The 21,456-nt window shown below is 46.8% G+C and overlaps 1 protein-coding gene and 1 pseudogene across 1 annotated transcript in view; both read right to left on the reverse strand.

Moving 5' to 3' along the window:
• The window catches only part of LOC135405223 (zinc finger protein 239-like), a 229,329-nt gene that overhangs the window by 26,150 nt on the left and 181,723 nt on the right, over positions 1-21,456 (reverse strand). The gene's annotated exons all lie outside the window — the stretch shown is intronic.
• On the reverse strand, positions 7,430-21,188 carry LOC135405225 (ribosomal oxygenase 2-like; annotated as a pseudogene).

Genomic DNA, 21,456 nt, shown 5'->3' on the forward strand with positions numbered 1-21,456 from the left:
TGCTGGTGTGGAATGAAAGGGCCAGGCCAGAAAGGCAGAGGAGGGTGATGGAGGAGACAGGGCCATTTGCAGGGGATGTGTGCGAGGCTGGGGAGATGAATGTCCCTGGGCCAGTGAAGGCTGTTCCTGGAGTTACCCCAGAAGTGTCAGGGCTCTGACAGGGCTCCAGAGGGCATCCTCAGTGCCCCTCCTCCCTCCACTTTTGGGGGGTCCCACTCCCCTCCCACTCAGTTTGGGGTCCCACCACCCCTTCTGTCCCCTCTGACCCCCCTTTTCCCACTGACCGCCCCCTTCCCACCCCCCACTCACCCGAGAGCTCCTCGCCCACAGCGGGGGGGGCTCCCAGCACCACCAGTGCCCAGAGAAGTCCCCCCAGAGAAGGGGTTGGGTGGGATTCTGGGTGGGCTTTGAGTATGTTTAGGCAGTCCTGCAGAGCCTGTGTGGAGGTTTAGGGGGTTCCCAGCACCTTTCTAAGTGTGCTGGGTGTCTTATTGAGGGGTTAGTTCCCTCCCAGAGCCCCCCAGAGCGGGCTGACAGGGGGGAACACAGGGGGGTCCCCATTCCCGATCCATCCCGGGGCCTGTTCTGCCCCCCCCAAACTCGGCTCCACACCTTGGGATTCCCCCAAGCCCCTTCCCCACTGCCCCGCAATAACCAAGACTGGGGAGAACTGGGAAGCTTTCCTGGGATCAGGAGTGGCAGCAGGGGAGGGGGGGACACACGACCCCCCCAAAATCCTCACAGGGACAGGAGGGGTCCAGGCTGGGCCCGAGGCCCCGGGGAGGGGCTGCGGCCGCCGCCGGCTCAGGAGCTCTGTGGGGAGAGAAAAGGGGGTGACACCGGGGTGGGGGGTCCCCGGGGGGGCACAGACGCTCTGGGGGGACACACGACCCCTTGGGACCCCCCTCACCTTCTGGCGCAGGTAGAAGCCGAGCCCCAGCGCCAGGGAGACGAAGGCCAAGAGGAAGCCCCCGGCCCCTCCTTGGCAGCAATTGCTCAGGCTGATGGAGCCGGGCAGGGCCGGGGCCGCCGGCGGTGTCCGATCCCGGCAGGAAGCGGGGAGGGCCCCGGGGAGCGGCGGCGGCGGGCGGGGCCCTGGGGGAGCCGCCCCGAGGGGTCCCCGCCGCCCGTGGCACTGAAGGAGCCGCCCCGGGACGGGCCCTGGCGGGGGTCGCCAGAGAGGGGGGGCGAGCTCGGAACGGAATCAGCTCCGGAGAATAAACCAAGGAAAACCAAAGGGCCGCGCCGGGGGAGTCTCCGCCGCCCCGGAGCTAAAAGAGCTGCCCCGCGGGACGGGCGAGGAGGGGCGGCGGTGAAACAGTCGCCCGGGGTGTGGCGAGGGAGGCGGGAATGGGATAAAAGAGAGAGAATAGAGGGAGAAATCGCTTTGTCTCCCCCCTCCCTCCCCACCCCAGCTCCCTTTTGTATACAGATAAAACCAGAGATCAGCATGTGATCTCTATCAGCATGTGATCTTCTATTCCCCCTTTTCCCTCAGGGGAACAAAAAACAAAAAAGAAAACCTTGGGAAAGAGGGGGGAAAGCCAACATTGGAAAACTATCTTGTTTGAGATAAGTTATGCTGCCAAAGGAAACGCTGACTCCAGAGGTGCCCCCAGCCCTGCAGAGCCCCCACCCTGCCCACTCACATACTTCAGCTCAACATTGGGGTTTTCCCCTCCCTGGCACTGCCCAGTCCAGCCCCTCCCTGGTCCCCCCATCTCCCTGCCCCTGCCCCAGCCCAGCAGAGCAGCACACTCAGCTCTGGCCCTGCAGCAGGACATGGAGGCCCTGGAGCTCAGGGACAGGCCCTCTGGGGCTGCAATGCTCAGCACATCATCAGCTCAGGCAGCTCCTGCAGCCCCAGGGCCAGCCCCGCTCCCCAGCACAGCAGCAGAGAATCGGCCCCGGGCTCCTCAGGCCCCATTTGCCATCTCCAGGGGCACTGGCCACCACCAGCACCAGCTGGAGCAGCCTCACCCCCACAGCCCCCACAGGGGGACCCTGAGGGCAGCACACGGTCTCCAGGGAGAAACCAGCAAGGCAAGGACCCTCTGGAGAGTCTGCTCCTTGGCCTTCTTCTTGAGAGCCCTGGAGAAGAAGAGCTGAGGCTTCAGGCTGTGCCCGGAGCAAATGGAGCCCCTTGTGTGGTGGAAAGAGTGCAGTGGAGCCCAGCTCATGCCAGCAGTGCCATGGCCACAGGACTGACCCAGCCCAGCCCAGGGACCAAGGGCCAGAGCACTGAGGCCTCAGCCGAGGCCCAGAAGGGGAGGGGGGCAGGAGAAAAAGAGCAGCTCTCAACAGGCCAAATGCTGCTGCTGCTCCCTGGCACTGCTGCTGTGCTGGGACTCTCTTTCCCTGCCCCTCTGCACACAGGTACTGCCCTGCCAGACTCATCAGAGGTCTCAGAAGGTTGAACTCACAAAAACAAGTCACTGAAGGATCCTTGACTTTGTTTCAATGCATTCCTCATTTACACGGAGTCTGGGTCAAATTCAAGATGTAGACAGTGAACTAGACATGGGATGAATAATCAATATTCACTGGACACAACTTTATCCCAGGAGAAAAACCACATGAAAACCTTAACCCAGCACCACAAAAACCTGAGCAGGCAGGCTGGAACAAGGAGTCCCATTCTGAATGCTATGGAAGAGAAAACAGGCCCTTTGTGCCTTCAGAAAAGCATCCAGTCATCATTTTCCTCAGGGCATCCTTGAAGCAAAAGGTTTCTTAAGAGAGATGCCAGAGCTTGGCAGCAGGCTGTCCTTCTCAGCTTGGAAAATCTCTGCTAACTTACCTACCAATGGTACAAACCCCCCATGTTAATGTTGTCAAACAGCTGCATTTGCAGGATTCATGTTCCAGCATTACCTAATGCACAGTTATCACACCTCTTTTTAAAATGAAAGGGGAGGGAAAAAAAAAGCAGGGGTTGTTGGGAGATTCCCCATTCCAGTCATCCATCAAGTGTACATCCTGGCCACTGCTCCCAAGAAATTTAATATATGCTAAAAAGATATAAAAAGACATCAAAAGCTTTCAGATATAAAAGTGCTTTAGAAGCTAGATTTTAATATTGCCAAGTGGGTTTTTGCCAGATTATAAAGTTGACTGAAATGCCAGGATACTGCATTTTGGAAGCGGCAGCAGCTCACAGATTGCCTTGTATTAGTGGCTGAAGTGTGTTGCTGATTCCAAAGCTGGACTATCATCATCTGTGGGGGAGAGTAGATAAATAAATAAATAAAAACTGGCATTCCCTACCAACCCTGCTGCCTTGAAGCACTCTTTTCAAGTGCGGCCTCCACAGGAAAAAAAGTTAAGAGCACTTTATTTTGATTATAGTGCTTTCCCCAGGCAGGAATTTTTATTTCAGTTAGAATCTTGGAACCATTACATTTTCAGTGAGTCATTTTTATATTTACAGTTGACATCTTCAGAGAAGAATGAAACCTTTGAGCAACAGCTCTAAAGCATGAAGGTTGCCTGCAGGAAATACTTAAATTATTTTACATCCCAATGGAGCCTGTTGTTTTTAGCTAAAATTTAATAAACCTTAAATCAATGACCTTTCTTTTACTGAAAGCCTGCACTTTGGAAAACTAACTTTCCTGAGAAACATATTTGGGTGAATAAATGCCAAACAAAGGGCTATTGAAATCTAAACATTTTCTCCATTTATAGCTTCTGAACATTTAGTTCCTAAATTCCTAACTGCTACCTAATGTAGAGAACAGTGGTGCCTTGGTTGAATCACATATCATTGATTTCAGAGTGTCACAGGGATCTCATTGACAGGAATCAATTAGAATCCAAAATCAATCAAATGTGTTCTTGCACTACAATTCATCGAATTTGAATATCTCCAAATTAATTGTAAGCATGTGAAAGAACCTAGAAATAAACTTTGAAAAGGTACAGAAATAAAAATCAGTCAACTTTGAGAAGATAATAGTGCATCTGAGCATGTTTCATGCCTGCTGGGGTAAGTTAATGGTGAATCACACCTTCCCTTCCCAGCACAGGCTGAGATATATTCTTTTTGGAACATGAAAATACCCAGGGACTGAAGGCAGAGGACACACCAGTCAATGATCCAGCATTATTTTATGAACAGCCTGTTACACCCCCAATATCAAACGTGCTGCCAGGATATTACAAAATGCACAAGTGTGTTACACTCTGAAAAACTGCACATTGTAAGTGAGCCACTGCACTTCAGGGAGAAAGAAAGGAGAGAATTCCTGAATCTCTACCAGAAGCATGAACACATGTGGCCACTTATCCAAAGAGGTGTTCTTGTTGCTGAGGACTCCTCTCTGAACACATTCACCTGTCATTCTGTCAAGGTAATAAATCCTTCCACTCCTTACAGCACACTCAAAAGCACCCTGCTATTTAATTTCAATGGGAAAATGGCCCAAAGTGTCTAAAACATTTCCTTTTGCTCATGTGAAAGTGCTGGCATTTTACTTCCTTCCTGATAAGCCAGTGCCAATGGACCTGATTATTCTTTTCTTATTCAAAGCACATCAGTAGTTCCAAAGCACTCTCCATCTTATCAGGTGTCTGAACAGCACAGTTACTGAAAACAGTTTGTCCTGCTCCTCTCTCCTTCTGCCAGGCTATCAGATAAACCCAACTAACTCTCTGTATTTACACACCATCAAACATAAGCTGTGTCTTCAACACACTGTAGTCTGTTTCTGGCATGTTACAGGTTTTCTGTTTGACATTAGTTGTACCCAAAACAGCAGCAGTGAATTAGCTTAGAACAAAAATACAGTCACTCCATAGCATGGAACACAAAAGGGACACAGGATAGGAAAAAAAAAAAAAAGAAACCTTTTGTGAAGTAAGAATGATCACTCTCATCTCAGTAGTTCACAGGTACTTATCTGGTGCTACTTGAAAAAGAGCATGGAAGCAGCAGGATTCAAATGCATTCAAAACAGACCTGACACAGGCCTCAAGAGTAGAAAAACAATTTCTTGTTTTGTTTATTTTATTCTCCTGTCCTCTAGGAACTGTCTCTGATTTGCAAGGGGTGAGAAAGTGAAAGAAAAGAAAATGGTTACAGCGTCTGAAAGCATTTAAATGCCTTTACTGTTTTTGTCTGTAAAAAGACTGATTTTCATCATCCAACCTTCATTTGGCTCTAAAAGACCCCCACAAAAACAAACCAAAAAAACACTCTCCCCCAAACAAGCCTCTCAGCAACTCTCCTTTTCATTCAGTGTCTCAGATACAGAATTTTCAGTGCTGACTACTGAGGAATAACACAAGATCAACTCCTTCAGAAGGGCCACAGCTTTGAAGGTTTTGCTTCCTGCACAGCCCTAGGGAATAGGCACAGCATCTCCCTTCCTTCTTCTCAGGATGACAGGATATCCTCGGGATGAGCGCAGTGTTGGAAGAGTTAAACATTAACCTGGCTGTGCCCTGGGCACTCTCAGCTGGCTAAATGAAAAGTTCTGGAAGGCCAGGAGAAATCCTGAGTTGCAGCTCTTTGATTAAGTACAGCCTTCTTTAGAAGCTGAAGCTCCAGCCCCTGAGTGGAGGCTCCTTCCCACCACCCCCTCCCACTGACAGTCCCCCTAAGCAATAAAATATCAAACATAAAAAGACAGTGGCATTCATCCTCCACAAAGACAGGACCAAATCCTGCAGCCAATTTGATGACAGAAAAAAAATTGAAAAGGAAATAAAGAATACACAGAAAATTTCTTGATCCTTAGTTACATTTCCAGTATATGGAGAAGTACACAAACTGTCAGTAGCAGAGTGCTCAGAGTACATAAAGGAGTGTGATTTCACCATTTTGTTAAATATTGGTTTTACTAGATTTTCGTGTCTTGTATTTCTTTGAAAATATTCACGTGTGAGATTGAAAGTGTTTCTTTCAAAAACAGCTCTAGAAACCAACCCAGAAACAGGGGGAAAGGGGTGAAAGAGCAGCAGTCACACGTACAAGAATGGTCTGAATAAAGCAAGTCACCTCCTGCCCACCCATCCTGGCACCTGACGGGAAGGAATTTTGGAAATGCTTAGGAACAAGCTGGCACTACATTTTAGATATGACTTTTTCATCTCTACATCTACAGGACTTTAAACTGTTTCATGTCTGTAAGGGGGGTACTTTTGAATTAGATGATCAATGGAGCATAGAGGCGTGAGAAAGGAATCATATTAGGATGTGAAACCAGCCAGAGTATGGTACAATGTAACTTCATGGCACAAGCGAATTGTAAGGTCCATTGTGCTTTTTAGCAAGTCAGCTTGATATCCCCTATTATCAGAGCTGAGTTCTTCCTTGGTTTTGCTACATATTGTAAGATAGATACATCTACCCTTGAAACACAGTGGTAGAGGTCATACATAGGGGTGAGAAAGATGAGGATGGGAGGAAGATTCTGTGGGCAGGGGTTGCTGGCCCCTTGCCCTACAGCAGGGCACGCACGGACTGTTGCTATCAGGTGATGAACAGGCAGGGTTTGGCTGCCACTCAGGCATCACCTTATACTGGGTACTGGCCCTACGTGGTGTAATGTAGAGCTGATAAAATGAGGTGTCAGGACTGCTGGGGTGAGCGATCCTCATCCTGCCATGGAGACTGTGTTGTTCTGTGGGGACGCCCGCTAAGCATGGGCACCGACCAGCTGCTGCAGATCCTGGCAGCCCTGGCCTGTCTGTGTGGGTAAGCACAGTTTATTGAGAGGAAGCAACTGAGAGAACAAACTTTTTAATATCCTTTTAGTGTTCCTTTAATTCCCCTTTTATGTTTATGGTATTTTTCCTTTAGTTTCCCTTTTCACTAACCAATATCGTGTTATCCATAATATTGTGTTAAGATCCTTTTTTGGTATCCCTTTTTCACTAGTTAATACTGTATTAAATGCTGTTCGTAGTATTTGTTTTAATGCCACCCGATAAGGTAGTTATTTTGTATCCTTTTTAGTTTTTAATTCCTCTTGCTAAGTTTATTACTATTATTATTATTCTCACTGTAATAAAAGATATTTTGTGCGTTTGAATATTTCTGGCACTTGTCTTTATTCCGGACATGTATCCAAACGAACTGTTACACACACACAGCTTCTACTGAGAAGCTTCTGTCCTGTCAGGGCAGTCAAACTGAACAAACGTGTTTTCTTGCTGCTGAACTTTACAAATGAAAAAAAACAAGTTACTGTTCCATGCCCAAGGTTCTGGATCCTGCCCCATGTATAACTTTAGCAGCTCTCCAGATGGAAGGGGATACCACAGCATTGGTGTTACTAGGAGTGACTTTGTGCATCCCCAGACATGGAGCTGTAGCTCACTAGACAGTGAGCACCTTAGCTGTTTTTCCCCATGCCCAGTTTCCTAAAACTGAGGAAAGAAAAGCAAGTATTTGTTTAGACAGCACCACAAACCAGAGGCTGGATGGATAAAAAAGTAATTTAATAAGCCTCGCTCTCAGGAGATGCTTAATAGACAGAAACACTCCTTTAGAGGAGCAGCTAATTCACAGAAGCATCAAAGAACTTCAATCAGACATTCACTCCACAGGGACAAGGCAAGGTTTTCCTTCTCTTCATCTGAGGTGAGGTTAAGCTCTTTAACATGAACAGTGCTGCTACTCCAAATCTGCTTCAGTGCTTCCAAGTATGACAAAGGAAAGCGCAGCCCATGAGTCTGCTGGGGAAGAAGAAACAGAAAAAAATCCTTCAGCTGAGAGCAGTGTCCTTATTGCACAGCAGTGTGTGAGGCTGTGGGTAGGGAGCAGCAGGAATGTGCTCCCTTCCCACATGGCACTGGTGTCACTGAGAGCATTCTCCAGAAGACTCGGTTTTATCCAGGCCTGTTTTATCTTCGTAGGGAAAATGCTGAACTCTATTCCGTGTTCTAGCACGCTTTTTGAGGTGGGGATGTTTACAGCATGTGGCTTTCTCCTGTGGTTTACACATGGAAGAATTAAGCAGCCTTAAACTTACACTCTTGCCTAGCCCTACCCATGATTTTTGGAAGCTCACAGAAGTTTATTTCTAGCTGCCACACGCAGTCTTTGGATATAGTTTGACACAACCACAGAGGAGCTCCATTCCCAGGCCTGGAGTCTTCAAGGGCAAGAAGGAATATTCTGGGATCTGCACATGTTGTTCAGGTGCCAGTGTACAACCTCAGCTCTGGAGGACCAGTGAGATTCACTTCCAAAGAAAAATAAGTGCCAGGCAAATGCCTTGCTGTAATTACCGAGACAAGGACAGACTGTGCCCTGTTTTGCCATTCGAGTGTTTCGGATCACAGAGCTAAGACACAGCATCTCACTGCCAAAAAAGCAGAAATAAAGGTTCCAAAGCTCAAAGCCATGCTTAGGAAGCATTTATGACCCAGCAAAAGCACACTGTACCTGCAAGCAGGAACAGAGACAACCTGAAAAGTACATTTCAGAACAAGGTAGGTCTTTACTCACAGTGCTGACCCACCCTACCCTAAAATGAACACCCCTGCAGTGTGTTCCATTGGATACAGATTCTAACATGGGTTTAGCATGGCAGTGATCCCTAGGGAATATCTGCTGGCCTATCCAGTAGCCTCAGTAGAGGATGTGCTAAGGACACACCAGTAAGAGCCGGTTTTAGTTGCTCCAGTAGCTTTGCTCACTGGGCCATAAGGCATGCACCAGAAATCCTGTTAACATCTCGAGTGTTTAATTAAGCATGAGATCACATTGCTCAGTTCCACTGTTAAACTGCCTCTCTGGTGCAGCCTCAGCTCATCTGGGCACTGCAGGGCTGGGCAGAAAGGTTCTGGGTGCTGAGGATCACGGCAGAACCCAGGCCCTGCTGCCATTTTGGGCAAGCTCATCTCAGGCAGCAAAACCCACCATGGAAAGATAATTTTTGGTGTGTCTGCAGGAACAAACCTGGGCCGTGCCATCCTCACTGGCAGTGTCATCTGTCCCCATCATGGGAGTGTCTCTCCTGTTCCTTAAGGACTGATACACATAAACCATCTCCCTGCGAATTTCATCCTAAAAGACAGCAGGGAGGAAACAGTTACATGTGATCCACAGCCTCAGACTCATCTCACTGCACTTGCCAATGCTCCTTAATTCTGGAGTCACTCTTACAACAAAGCATGCAAGTCACCCTCCCAAAGGAATTTTCCAACAGCCACCTCCGACAGCAATAAGGGACTCTCCAAAACACCTCTGAAAATTTATTTACAATCACCTTCTGCCTTAAAACTGCCCCTGTTAGAGTCCCAGGAGTGATGCTGTACAGAAAACAGGCCATTTAAGGGAAAGTAGTAATGAACAGGTGTGCCTCAACACATTTCCAGTCTGATACTGATCTGTTTCTTAAAAATCACATGCCCATCATCAGTCCTTGGTCAGAGCTGTGCAAAGCAATTCAGAGCTCTCTGGGCAGGTTGCACATGGAATTTGTGGACACAAGTCTTCCATGTGTCCTGTCATCCTGGGTTGATCTGTGTGACATCAGAAGGCAAGGTGGCCCAAAAATTGGGGGGAAAAAGTCTCCAAAACCTACACAGTCTCAATATGGACACAAGCAAGATGGAGGGAAAAATCAGAAAGTTACGGTGTGTTTTTCTTGGGAAACATTCAATTCATCCAAACAAACCCCAAACTGTACAAGATAATCTTTGCTGTGTGTCCCGCCCCCCCCTTTTTTTTTTTTAAAGTGAGATAAAAAGCACTTCTACAATTTCGTACTAAAAAACCTTCATGGATAAGAAGCAGTATAAACACAGCATAATGCAAGATGCATGGATCAATGTTGTGGAACAACTTAGTAGTGCCCCTGGCACCTGCTTGGATACAGAGATAACCCAGAAGTGAAGACTAAATGCAGCCACAGCAGCAGCTGCAACCAGCAGAATTCCCTCTCTTGAGAAAACCTATTTTTATAAATTATTCCTGTTCTTAAATACAAAGAATAGAAAAAAAACCTATTATCAAGACCTGTAGAGGCCATTTAGCTGCTGTAATGATCTACCCCATCAAACCTGAGACAAAAGCCATGTACCTCCCCTACAGAATCATAGGCTGAATTTAGTTTTGAAGCCCCCCCTCCAGAAGGTTGGAATGTGCCCTATCACTCAACAAACAACCCCACAGTATCCTAACAAATCCTAATGGGATGCAGGATCCAGCTCAGTGTAACTGCATGACCCTTACAGACCTTTTGCACAGGAGAGCAACAACTCACATGCCTCACATGCACTCCCCAGCCCACCCCAAATGTACAGAGGTGGCTTCACTGTACCCACAGCATTCTCTTGATCTGGTTCCACGGAGATGAGAGTGTGATCTCTGAACTGCAGTCTGATTTTGCTGTCTATTTTTGGCAATTTCCCACCTAAGAAAAATAAATCCTCCTTAGAAAGGCAGAAAACCAGACAAACGGTTAAACTGAGCCCCCCTGTGCTCTCCCCACTCTCTCAAGGCTGGACTGTTTGTTAAGCTATGTTTCAACACCCACATGTCCTCCAACTTGTTGTGGAGGGGGCAAGGAGAAAGAGATTTTTTAATTCTCTCACCTTTCCTGTCTGCAAATAACTATAATAAATAGCAAGCTAGAGCCCAGGGAAAACTGCTACCAGTTAAATGCTCTCGGGATACAGTTTATCACAGCTGCCAGTTCCAGTCTAGGATAATCTTTATTCCACTCTAAGGGAGTGTCATCTCTCCCACTAGACACGGGGAGCAAACACACACGTGGGGCCTCACGGCACATGAAGCTGATGCTGGACTGGGATCTTTGCATACCATAAAATACTAAAAGTCCCAAGAGGAGCAGAGTTAGCAACAGCTCTACCATGGCATCAGCCAGTTTAGTAACTTCAAAACCCACCTGGAGTCAAGGAATCGGAGTCACATCCCAAGCAAGGCGGCAGCCGGTGCACAATGAAGTCCTTCTTCATGTCAGATGACCTCAGTTCCCTGGTGTGGTCCAGGTGGTCTGCAAGCCTCCTCAAAAGGCTGCTCAGCTTTTTGGTGGAGTCAGCTGCATTCACCTGCTAAATATCCACACATGAATTCAAGTTGCACAGATCAGGCCTAAGCCAGTACAGAAATGCTGTAAAACTCTGGACACTCCTCTTTTATCTTTCCAAGGTTAACACTTAGTCCCAAAACAACCACCTTGGTTTGTTTCACACATTCCCCATGAAAGCTCACTTTCCCTTGCTCTGGGGCTACTGCAATGCTAAAGGACAAGCAAATGCAGTTGAAGAGACACTTGTTCCTCCTGGAGCTGATCAGCACGACAGGATCACCATAAAGAGGTCACACAACAATTTACATATCCACTAACTTTTAAAGACTGAAAAGCTTGGCCTCAGAGGAATTATGCCTGTCTGACAGATCCCAAGCAAATAGCATTACTTTTAGAAGGAAACAAGCCATACAAGGACACTGTGACAGGAAAGAAAAGCAGTGTAATGAATTAGGCAATGCTTGAGATGGAGCCAACCTCAGAAGAGTCATCCTGAAGACTTCAAAAGAAGTGGCTGGGCTGCTAGACAAGGCAGTGCCATTGCACTGAGCCTTCAGAGCAGATCAAGTGCTGAAGTTCCACCAGGGTGCACCATTATTCCCTCAGTCCCACCTACCTACCATCAGCAGTTGCCTCGGGATGCTCGTCCGCAGCGCCACGTCATCTTTTGCTGTGTCAAACACCAGGCCAGGAATTGCATCCAGCAAGAAATCTCCCCAAGAGCTGATGGACAGCAAGAAACAAACAAACAAAAAGTTCCTGAAATAGCTGCACTGAAATAAAACAGACATCACAACTGGTGTCATGGGCTGGAAACCCCGAGAATTCCAAATCTGCTTAGTGCCTTTGGCCCTCCCATTACTGCTCTGTAGCCTCAGGCAAAGGCTTCTGCACATGTGTGTCCTCACCACCCTCAGGTCAGTGGCACTTCTACAGAGGGAAGGAACTGGCTTGAGAAGGGTCCAGTTTCTTCTGCTTCCAGGTGCTTGCCATTTATCAGTGACTGCAGCTGAAGTGATTGATGAATTCCTCCTGGGGTCTTTATCATCCAGCCACAGGCACATACAGCCCCACTGCACACAGTGAAGTGGGTGGGGTTGGTTTTGTCACTTCATGTGCTTTTGAGACATTTCTATTGAAGGAGGAAACGTACCCAGGGTTATCAAATCCAACAGGGCATCAGTTTTCAGCTTGACTAGAAACTTAATTACGACCCCAAAACCAAGATGCCTGCAGGGATTTTAATGACACCTGACAGGCAGTTTGTAGGTGTCTTGTTTGCATTAAATCCCCATTCTTAGCCTACATACTTAACCAAAAACATTGGCTTTGATCCCTGTGCTTCTGTTCCCCACTTGTAACAATAAACCAGAGGAGGAGAGGGAGGATCCTACTCCTGCCTGCACCTTCTGGGCCCAGCTTGAGTCGACCTGGGCAGGAAGAGGCTCACGCCAAAGTGCTGCCCTGTCCATGGGTGACCTTCTTCCCTCCCAACATCCTGAGGCTGATTTAATGGACAAACATCCAGGGCTGCCAGCAGAACTCCCACCCACCCAGGGCAGGCAGCAGGGCAGGGCCTGTCCTCCAACATACACTTCACCCTCTGCTCTTGTTCTCCCTCAGCACTCCTGGCTGTCAGCTCTGATCTCTAGACACTACTTTAGTTTAGGAAAAAGAAAAAGTGCCACTTTTTGTACTCTCAATATTTTTTTATCATCTCCACTCAAGTGTTCCACTGTCTGCTACACAGTGGGAGGGAAGAACTCTGGCCAGTGAAAGGAATTAGACATCTACTCCTCACTACTTCCCTTTTTTTGCCCCCAGTCTCCATCTGCCAGCAACTGTCTTCAGCTACTCACTGCTTTTCCAAACTGCCCTGCTTATCCCACATGTGCACACTTCTCTCCTGCTGGGATCTGGCCCAGACAAACCTGAAAATACCTGGAAGTGCCACCTCCACCAGCACTTCCTCCACAGCTGCTTTCAAGGATTTCTCTTCAATTTGCCAAGGAAATGTTTCCAGATCATACTTCCATCTACAAGTCAGAACACCAGCCTGCACCAGGACTCCTGCTTGTTTTCCCTGCACTTGCTGACAGGAGGTGCAGAGGCAGGATGTCAGCACTTCATTACCAACAGCCTTAACGGGGCATGACTCCACTTTTTAACCTTGGAAGGAGAGCAGCTTTTCCTTTTCCTCTCCTGTTTTTTGGGTTTAGTTTTTTTTTTACCTTCTGAATAAAAGAACACATGTGTAAATTGAAATAATCTGAACCCAACTTTTAAGAAGACTGACACCTTTGAGCAGCTTCCTCTTAACCCTCTCTCCATGTTGCAGGAGTGGCCAGATGAAGAGTTACCAGCCCATCCTGGCTTCCAGAATGGCACAGCTGGTGGTCAGAGATTCATCTCACAGTTATCTAGAATATGCCCAAACTTGTTCTGCCCTTCCTAATTCCTAACTCAGACCAATGGCTCCAAACCCAGCATCTGGGAGGCTGATTAGGTTGGCAAGAACATTTCCCTGTGTGATAACAGTGTGGGCACAAGGACTGGGAGTGTGTCATAAGAAATCTGACTGGCATACATGGGGTAGGAGATAAAAAAACCCACAGATAAGCAGAAAATGTTTGCAAGGAAGAATTGGCAGCAAATCTGTCAGAAGATTAGTGCAGGTGGCTATCAAATACAGGAGAAAACGTGATGAAAGGAGTAACTCATGACTCTTTATCTGAGCTATGAAATGAACAGTAACTTCAGCCACTGATGAGAGATTTTTTTAAATACAGAAGTGAGTTTGCAGTTGTAGCATTTTCCACATTAAAGCCTACAGCTGGTAAATAATAAAATAAGCAATTAAAAAGCAATCAAGCTTGCTGCATGAAAACCTCTCAAACAGGCTGCTTCAAACAACAACAGTCTTCTTGCTCCCCTCCTTCCCCCAAGCCCCAAAACTTCACCACATCTCAGGTCTGTACTACTCACACACATCACTTGGCAGAGGAAAGCCACACAAAACAAAAGATAAAGAATAATTACTTGTTTTGGTAGGTACTGATGGTCACCTGTGTTGAATGGGAGGTCCCAAGAGGAGTGTCAGCTTGGTGGATGGTCCCTCTTGGGAAGTACAGTAAGTCACCTGGCTGCAAGAAAATTGATATATTTAGGGCACCAGGTCAAACCTTATTGCAGTCAGAGAAAATACTCTCTGAGTAGGCAGTCTGACAATATATATCCTTTAGAATCACAAAATGGAGCAGTCCTGCAATGTACACTTTAATAACATAAAGAACACTAAGCCAGAAGTTCAGAACCTTAAACTTTCCAACCTGCTGTCAATATTTGCTGAAAACGTGAAACAAGCTTTTTAACATCACAGAACACACAGACTCCCACTGAGCTGCAGGAAGAGGACAAAGAAGCAGCTGAGATGGACCTGCTGGCAACACAGTGGGCTGGCAGAGGAGCAGTGAAATGGGGATTTGGTCAGATCACATCAAAAGAAAAGGCTAGTATTCCACGAGAAAAGCCAAATGTTCTATAAAAATGGTAATCTGTTACAATATTGTTGTCTGAGATTTTCAGTTAAAGCACTTAAAAAACAGGTACGACCTTCCTCCTCCTCCTCCCTATCTTTCTTCTCACCTATGTAAATTAAAACTCCACACTGAAAAAAAGCTAGATAAGGAAAGTCAAGGCAAGAAAGGTGTAAAGCACATAAAATTGCCTCCAAGAAGGAAATAAAAGTTTACTTATGGCTTGTCCTGTAAACACCTATAGAGTTGGACAGCACAGTCAAAGAAAACTGCCTTCCTTACCAGAGTGGGGACTACACCAACCAAGAGTATTCTGAATTCTCTTCATTTGAAAGATGGAGAAAGGAAATATTCTAGAAAGATGTTTAGGGAGGAAATAGAGTCAAACAACAGCATCCCTCTCAGAGGCAGCCACAAAGAGGCAACCAAACTTTGACACCAGCCACCCAGAAGAAATGGGTCACAGGAAGTGAACAACAGCAAACAGAAGAAAAATAAATTAAAAACTTGGATAACTTTTAAGCCCATCATTATTCCATAAAAATGAAAGGCACTGAAGTCTGGTCCAAAATATTCCAGAAATGAAAAAGGGAACTGTAATTTACTAGACTTTGCATCACCCAGTACACGATGACGATTGAATATTCCCCTCTGTCAAACAACACAGCTCATGATGTCAGCATCCCATCCAATGGGTCACACTATTCCTAAAACACCTACACCATCCAACATGTCACACTATTCCTCAAACACCTACACCCAAATGCAGCTCTGGACACTGAGAAGAGCAGAGAGAGGCTCCATAACAGGCCAAAAGGCAGAGAAACTCCTGAGGATTCCAACATGGAGCAGCACCACCAGCTGGACAAGTAACACTTCAAAAGCAGGTCAAACAGAATAGGACAAGCACCAGATTCCCTGCTGACACTCAGTAATCTTCATGAAATGTTCCTTTTATTCCAAAAATCAACTACCAACCAAACACTTGAATTTCAGGTTTGGAAAAAGGAAGAGCAATTAATACAGCAAGTTTATGTGGGGTTTGGTTCATGCTTTTCTTTATCAGCCAAGGATAAATATTTAAATCTCATTCACCAGAACAGTGACAATGTTCAGTGCAGCAGTAAGTCTCAGTGCACAGAAGGATTAGCCTGAGGGATTACAGGCAGCATGTAAAAGCATAAAAATGTTTTAGAACCATACACAAACCCAGTGTTTTTTCTGCACAGAACTCCACAAACATGACCTAGGAGTCAGGGTGCCCAACCTGGAGAGTACTAGTCAATTTACAGAAATAACTGGGGGTTTTGGCCCATTATTTAAATACTAGAAGCAAAGGATACCTTTAAAAAAGGATACAGACAACTATCACCCAAATTTCTCGTGCTCGCAGTGTGCAAACCCTCCCCTCAGTTTCACAGCCACAATCACTGCCTTCAAGAAATGGACCACTTTTAACTTTTCTGGCAATCACAGCCCAGACCACCTAAGGCAATGAAATTCTCATACCTTTAATATGAACTCATGTGTGGGATTCCCAATCCTATCTTCTGATTCCACATCATATTCCCGAGCTAAAGGCACCCTTGGTTTATAGAGCCGCCAGTGTTTCTCGCCTTCCAGCTGAAGGATAAACACCTGCAAAAGACCATAAATCCAAATCCATAAGGAAGTAATTCCTTTCACATTAATTTTTAGATAGCTGCAATTCAGAGAAATTTAAATTTGAACTTTTTTTTTTTGTCTCTATTTAGAGACAACAGACAGAGGAGTTGTGAAGTGGGATCTGTTTTATCCTAAGGCAGGCATTTGGAAATCCCTGTTTCTCTCCAGTCACTTAAGTAAGTGCTAGAGAACTAACCCAAAAGGAACATCTGCCACACAAATAGCCAAAATTTCAGGTGAAAGAGGCTTATCCACAACAGAGCATCAGAAACCTCTATAGGGTGCCCAATGGGGGTAGATGGCATGAGTTAGAAATGCTGGATGTGAGGCTGCTGAATAAGAAGCATAAGGAAAAGGAAACTCCAGGTGTATTGAATGGAAATGAAAATATTAAAAAGCAAAATATACATATAAGGATTGGATTTTTTGATTTGGTTTAAGTGGGATAGTCCAATTTTTTCTTTATAACGCAGTGTATATTTGTATGTTTCTTTTAGAAGCTGATTTAAAATGCATTTGGACCACAGGAATTCATCATATCAGTAACTTCTTAAAAACAGCAGGACCAACAAGCACAACCAGTCTGCTGTTACAGTCCAGCTGAAGAAAGAGCAAGTACTTAGTAAAGGAAAAAGGACTTGTAAATTCTTGGGGGCTGAATGAAGTGAAAATGAAAAAACAGGTGCTAGAAAGCTTCTGCAGCTGGGAAAACAAACTTCTCTTTTTATCTAAGGGAAATACCAGGTCTGGAAAACCCAGTTTACATGATATTATGATTAGATATTACTATTAGTAAATTTTCAGCAAAAATATGTAAGAAAAACGACTACAAGGAAACACAAATAAAAAACCCCCATTTTCCTATAATGTTTAGTGGGGGGGAGGGTTAGAAGCACACACACAACAGCAAACACTGCCATCAGCAAAAGCCCATGCACAATTTCACAGGCAAGGTTGTGCTGTCCTACCTCAACATCATCATAGTGAGGAGGAAGGCCCTGGGATCCCTGGGCAGTGATGTAAACATTGGACCCCACCAGAGACCCAAAGTAGCACTCCAGCTTCTCCTGAAAATCTTCCACAGCTCCTGTTGTAAAAAAAAAAGATGCTGTTACTTGCTGAAGAGCTCAGCCAAGCCCAACCCACATCCTCCCCATGGCTTGGGAAGAATGATCACATCAGGGACACAGAGGCTGGGAAGGAAGGTGCTCTGTAGCAGTGTTTCTCCTGAAGGAGAGCACTGGAGATGCAAAGGGGATCTGCCATGAGAGTCATTGCTAAGCCAAAAAGTCTGGTGCCCCAACCTGGGTTTGTTCTCTTCCCTGTGCCATCTTTAGGCTGCACAACCAGACAGACAAGGCTGAACAGAGGAAAATAATCCCACAAACAGCAAAACACCATAAGACAATAAGCACATGCAGGACCTGCATTCTCTCACCAGAGAGAACATACAAAGGTTAGAGACCTTTCACCAGTTACTCCAATCATTTGGGAATATTCAAAACCAAACTTGACTCATCCACACCCCACATGTGACAGACAAGGCACCGAAGGGAAACAGCAGAACGTGCCAAGTACCAGATCCACACAAGTGCAGCTTGGCCATTAAAGCTGACAGCAGCCAGGAACACTATACCTGGGACTCAGCTTGTATTTGGGATCTTATTTGGGTCCACCTCACAATTCAATTGTGTTGACACCTTCAAGACTACCTGAATCAAAGCACCTCCAAGAATCCAAGTCCTTTACACAACTGTGCAGCACCACTGTCTCGTTCTCAAACTCAAGGACTGAGAACACTCAGCTAAAATGGGCTGGTACCTTTCCACGGTGCAATTCACTGGCAAGAACACTGGAAATATTTCACATGGTTTCACACCTTACCCTCCATTAAAGGGAAGTGGCTCAAAAGCCACAAAGTTTGCACAAGGAAACAGTGGGGCAGAAGGGATAATTTAAGCACAGATGCCTAATCATCAATTTTGTGCATTTGGGTTTTTTTCCAAACTTTTATGTGACAGAGCAAAATTTTAAAAAGAATATATTATTACACATATTATAGCATGAATCAGATTTTGTTCTTACTGCAGAGCAGTGAAACATGATGGACAGTGCAAAAGTATAAACTGTGTTTTAATACAGCTCATGTAAAGATTTCAGCAGGTCATCAATGTCAACCACTTCCCCTGGGGACAGAGATGAAGCCATGTCTAGTGCAACTCAAGCAAAACACACCACATTATTAAGCCAGCATCAATTATATCCAGTGAAACAATCCCACCTTAAATCTCTGAGGCTGATGAAACTGTATTCTTGCCTTTTTCTGGTCAAAATCCTTCTTCAGCTGCATGTAATTCACTTTGCCATCTTTATTTAAAACCTTCTTCTTTCCATTCACACACCTGCAGATATTCACATCTCGCCCATAGCACAGGCCCTGGCTGCACAGCTCCTTCAAGTCTGACAGCTGGAACAGGGACAGGCAGTAAGCAGCCACCAGGGGATCATTGCTCTGGACGAGCAGTGGCTTTTGCTCCCAGTACTCCTTGAAAAACACCTCTTCTTTGATGGGGGAGATCAAGCTCCCGAAGAGGCTGTCTGGGTTCTCAAAACTCAGGACTGAGGGAGAACAAGCTGCTTCCAGCTTTGCTCGTTTACACTGTTTCTTTTCCCATTTCAGCATGCTTCCCTCCTTTCTTGGGCATGGTTCCTGTTCAAGAGGAGAGAGGACCAAAACAATCAACCAGCAACACAACCTCAAGAGCTCACGGGCCCAGAGCAACAACTCTTACCCTACCCAGTGGGATATCAGAGTATCCCGGGAACAGCTCTGGTTTCAGAGCCTCACTATTTGCTCCAAAGCATTAACAGTTTACAGAAGACAGGGAACATTGTTAGGCCTTCCTGTTGATGCTCTGGAATTACTACAGTTACAAGTTTAAAACTTGTAAAATTGACCAGTTTAAGAACTAAAAGGCCAAGATTCTGCTTTCAGTCCTGTCGAGCTGTCAAACTTTGTTTATGTAGAACAAAAAGAATTCTTTCATACAAGCACAGACATTTCATTTTAAAGCTGGAAGTCATTTACTTTGTTTTTCCCAGGCAGATAGTATGATGGTGTACCATTATGCCAAAATAAAGAAGTTGATCTACAAATGGTTTGGCTGCCAAATTCTCAGGAAAGTTAAGGGGAAAATCAAGTAACGGTAGGTAACTGTGCAAGTCTGGAAAGCCAACACCTGAGAAGTTTGAACGTGCTGATGCCATAATTTCTAAGTAAAAATGACAGCTCTACTCCCTACACCCATTTGATAGGAAATGCTATCAATTTGTTGAGATACTTTTATTTACACAGATCCCGTATTTTGAAACTTAAACTCCAGTTCTGGTATTTACATGCAGCACTAAGTTCTTCTGTGCAGCAGGACACCCTTGCTGGCCCACTAACTCCTGGGCAGTGTTTCATCAGCAGCTCCTGCACAGCCTGTCCCTCAACAGTAACCGAGGGTCACCTCAGCCCTGCAGGAGGGAATTCACATCACCTCCTTCCTGAGAGAATGAACATTCCCAACTGCAGCATGAGGCAAGGGAACGTGTAAAAAATTAAAGACTGAAAATCAGTCCCTGACTGACAGCAAGCTCTGAAGATGCTGCTGAAGGCACCAAGATCTAAAGCTGACATCCCCAAATGACAGCAACACAAATGCAACCAAGCCTGGATTAATAGTTTTGAATTCCAGACCTAAATCCATTGTACCAACCTCTCAGTTCATTCACACTGATTTAAAGAAGTTACATTCAGATATTTACTATTCATAGAACGCAGCTTCATTTACAACACGTGCTGTTCTGTAGCATTCTGCTGGTTATTACAGCTGTTCCAAGCCCCCTGCCATGGGCAGGGATACCTTCCACAAGATCTAGTTGCTCAAAACCCCATCCAACAGGATCCAACCAGGCCTTGAGCACCGCCAGGGATGGGGCATCCACAGCTTCTCGGGGCAACCTGAGCCAATGCCTCACCACCCTCCAGCAGAAAAAAATTCTCCCTTACATTTAGTCTAAACCTAAACCGTTCAGCTTAAACCCATTGCCCCTTGTCCTGCAGCTACAGGCCCTCATAAAAAGTCCCTCTCCATCTTTCTTGCACCACTTAAGTCCTGACAGGCTGCAAGGAGGTCTCCACAGAGACTTCTCCAGATTGAGCCATCCCAACTCTCCCAGCCTGTCTCCGCAGCTGCTCCATCCCTCTCATCATCTTCCTGGCCTTCCCTGGACTTGATCCAACAGGTCTGTGCCCTTCTCACGCTGGGAGCTCCAGAGCTGGATGCAGCGCTCCAGGTGGAGAATCACCAGAGCGCGGCAGAGGGGCAGAACCCCCTCCCTCACCCACGGCCCGCTGAATGGGATGCAGGATACGCCCGGATTTCTGGGCTGGGAGCTCAGCGCCAGCTCAACCCCAACTTTCCATCCACCAGCACCCCCAATTCCTTCCGTGCCGGGCTGGAGGACAAACCCCAGCGCAGAACCCCACACGGGAGCAGCTGCTCCCCGCCACGGCTGTTCCCTCCCACACCACGGCAGCTCCCTGGGAAGCGGCGGGAATACCGCCGGGCACAGCGGGAATAGCGCCGGGCACAGCGGGAATACCGCCGGGCACAGCGGGAATAACGCCGGGCATAGCGGGAATACCGCCGGGCACAGCGGGAATAGTGCCGGGCACAGCGGGAATACCGCCGGGCACAGCGGGAATAGCGCCGGGCACAGCGGGAATACCGCCGGGCACAGCGGCTCCGAGGACACGCGGTGTCCCCGCTCCCCCCTCCCGGCTCCCGCCGCCTCCATCCAGCCCCTTCCCGTCCCGCGGCCCCGCACTCACCCGGGCAGGAGGGAGGATCGCGTGGGATCGGGGCGGGCCGGGATGGATCGGGGCGGGCGAGGGGAGGCGAGGCCAGGCAGGATGTGCCGGCTGGAAGCGGGAGGCGGTCCTGCCGCGCTGGGAGTCACGGGAGGAGCCGCTTCCGGGCGGCCAGTAGGAAATCCGGCGGCATTCCCGTGTCATTCCAGTGGGTATTCCAGTGGGAACGCAGCAGCACTAAGGTTAATCAATCTGCTTCATACAGCGGTGCCTGGGCTTCAGCTGCGTTATTTATTTTTTTTTCCTGGACCAAAAATCTTCTTCTAGACTCTCCCTGAGTCTCCCTCAAAGAAAACTTTGGAATCCTCAGCGAGCACGTGAAAACTTC

The sequence above is a fragment of the Pseudopipra pipra genome, chromosome W (assembly GCF_036250125.1).
Source record: "Pseudopipra pipra isolate bDixPip1 chromosome W, bDixPip1.hap1, whole genome shotgun sequence".
Taxonomy (NCBI): Eukaryota; Metazoa; Chordata; class Aves; order Passeriformes; family Pipridae; genus Pseudopipra; species Pseudopipra pipra.